We start from the raw sequence: 2978 nt of genomic DNA, 5'->3' as shown, positions 1-2978 counted from the left end.
GTAGACCTGTCCTCCCCGCCGACCCGGTCCAGGGTAGACCTGTCCTCCCCGCCGACCCGGTCCCGGGTAGACCTGTCCTCCCCGCCGACCCGGTCCCGGGTAGACCTGTCCTCCCCGCCGACCCGGTCCCGGGTAGACCTGTCCTCCCCGCCGACCCGGTCCCGGGTAGACCTGTCCTCCCCGCCGACCCGGTCCCGGGTAGACCGGTCCTCCCCGCCGACCCGGTCCCGGGTAGACCGGTCCTCTCCGCCGACCCGGTCCCGGGTAGACCGGTCCTCCCCGCCGACCCGGTCCCGGGTAGACCTGTCCTCCCCGCCGACCCGGTCCCGGGTAGACCTGTCCTCCCCGCCGACCCGGTCCCGGGTAGACCGGTCCTCCCCGCCGAACCGGTCCCGGGTAGACGTGGTGGCCGGCCGGGACTCGGGATCGGGGGCGGGCGCGGTCGGGTAGACCTGTCCTCCCCGCCGACCCGGTCCCGGGTAGACCTGTCCTCCCCGCCGAACCGGTCCCGGGTAGACGTGGTGGCCGGCCGGGACTCGGGATCGGGGGCGGGCGCGGTCGGGTAGACCTGTCCTCCCCGCCGACCCGGTCCCGGGTAGACCTGTCCTCCCCGCCGACCCGGTCCCGGGTAGACCTGTCCTCCCCGCCGACCCGGTCCCGGGTAGACCTGTCCTCCCCGCCGACCCGGTCCCGGGTAGACCGGTCCTCCCCGCCGACCCGGTCCCGGGTAGACCTGTCCTCCCCGCCGACCCGGTCCCGGGTAGACCTGTCCTCCCCGCCGACCCGGTCCCGGGTAGACCTGTCCTCCCCGCCGACCCGGTCCCGGGTAGACCTGTCCTCCCCGCCGACCCGGTCCCGGGTAGACCGGTCCTCCCCGCCGACCCGGTCCCGGGTAGACCGGTCCTCTCCGCCGACCCGGTCCCGGGTAGACCGGTCCTCCCCGCCGACCCGGTCCCGGGTAGACCTGTCCTCCCCGCCGACCCGGTCCCGGGTAGACCTGTCCTCCCCGCCGACCCGGTCCCGGGTAGACCGGTCCTCCCCGCCGAACCGGTCCCGGGTAGACGTGGTGGCCGGCCGGGACTCGGGATCGGGGGCGGGCGCGGTCGGGTAGACCTGTCCTCCCCGCCGACCCGGTCCCGGGTAGACCTGTCCTCCCCGCCGACCCGGTCCCGGGTAGACCTGTCCTCCCCGCCGACCCGGTCCCGGGTAGACCTGTCCTCCCCGCCGACCCGGTCCAGGGTAGACCTGTCCTCCCCGCCGACCCCGGTCCCGGGTAGACCTGTCCTCCCCGCCGACCCGGTCCCGGGTAGACCTGTCCTCCCCGCCGACCCGGTCCCGGGTAGACCTGTCCTCCCCGCCGACCCGGTCCCGGGTAGACCTGTCCTCCCCGCCGACCCGGTCCCGGGTAGACCGGTCCTCCCCGCCGACCCGGTCCCGGGTAGACCGGTCCTCTCCGCCGACCCGGTCCCGGGTAGACCGGTCCTCCCCGCCGACCCGGTCCCGGGTAGACCTGTCCTCCCCGCCGACCCGGTCCCGGGTAGACCTGTCCTCCCCGCCGACCCGGTCCCGGGTAGACCGGTCCTCCCCGCCGAACCGGTCCCGGGTAGACGTGGTGGCCGGCCGGGACTCGGGATCGGGGGCGGGCGCGGTCGGGTAGACCTGTCCTCCCCGCCGACCCGGTCCCGGGTAGACCTGTCCTCCCCGCCGAACCGGTCCCGGGTAGACGTGGTGGCCGGCCGGGACTCGGGATCGGGGGCGGGCGCGGTCGGGTAGACCTGTCCTCCCCGCCGACCCGGTCCCGGGTAGACCTGTCCTCCCCGCCGACCCGGTCCCGGGTAGACCTGTCCTCCCCGCCGACCCGGTCCCGGGTAGACCTGTCCTCCCCGCCGACCCGGTCCCGGGTAGACCGGTCCTCCCCGCCGACCCGGTCCCGGGTAGACCTGTCCTCCCCGCCGACCCGGTCCCGGGTAGACCTGTCCTCCCCGCCGACCCGGTCCCGGGTAGACCTGTCCTCCCCGCCGACCCGGTCCCGGGTAGACCTGTCCTCCCCGCCGACCCGGTCCCGGGTAGACCGGTCCTCCCCGCCGACCCGGTCCCGGGTAGACCGGTCCTCTCCGCCGACCCGGTCCCGGGTAGACCGGTCCTCCCCGCCGACCCGGTCCCGGGTAGACCTGTCCTCCCCGCCGACCCGGTCCCGGGTAGACCTGTCCTCCCCGCCGACCCGGTCCCGGGTAGACCGGTCCTCCCCGCCGAACCGGTCCCGGGTAGACGTGGTGGCCGGCCGGGACTCGGGATCGGGGGCGGGCGCGGTCGGGTAGACCTGTCCTCCCCGCCGACCCGGTCCCGGGTAGACCTGTCCTCCCCGCCGACCCGGTCCCGGGTAGACCTGTCCTCCCCGCCGACCCGGTCCCGGGTAGACCTGTCCTCCCCGCCGACCCGGTCCAGGGTAGACCTGTCCTCCCCGCCGACCCGGTCCCGGGTAGACCTGTCCTCCCCGCCGACCCGGTCCCGGGTAGACCTGTCCTCCCCGCCGACCCGGTCCCGGGTAGACCTGTCCTCCCCGCCGACCCGGTCCCGGGTAGACCTGTCCTCCCCGCCGACCCGGTCCCGGGTAGACCGGTCCTCCCCGCCGACCCGGTCCCGGGTAGACCGGTCCTCTCCGCCGACCCGGTCCCGGGTAGACCGGTCCTCCCCGCCGACCCGGTCCCGGGTAGACCTGTCCTCCCCGCCGACCCGGTCCCGGGTAGACCTGTCCTCCCCGCCGACCCGGTCCCGGGTAGACCGGTCCTCCCCGCCGAACCGGTCCCGGGTAGACGTGGTGGCCGGCCGGGACTCGGGATCGGGGGCGGGCGCGGTCGGGTAGACCTGTCCTCCCCGCCGACCCGGTCCCGGGTAGACCTGTCCTCCCCGCCGAACCGGTCCCGGGTAGACGTGGTGGCCGGCCGGGACTCGGGATCGGGGGCGGGCGCGGTCGGGTA

This window comes from Opisthocomus hoazin, unplaced genomic scaffold (genome assembly GCF_030867145.1).
Source record: "Opisthocomus hoazin isolate bOpiHoa1 unplaced genomic scaffold, bOpiHoa1.hap1 HAP1_SCAFFOLD_151, whole genome shotgun sequence".
In the NCBI taxonomy this organism is placed as follows: domain Eukaryota; kingdom Metazoa; phylum Chordata; class Aves; order Opisthocomiformes; family Opisthocomidae; genus Opisthocomus; species Opisthocomus hoazin.
The sequence above is the reverse complement of the archived record's forward strand: the minus strand, read 5'-3'. Positions refer to the sequence as shown.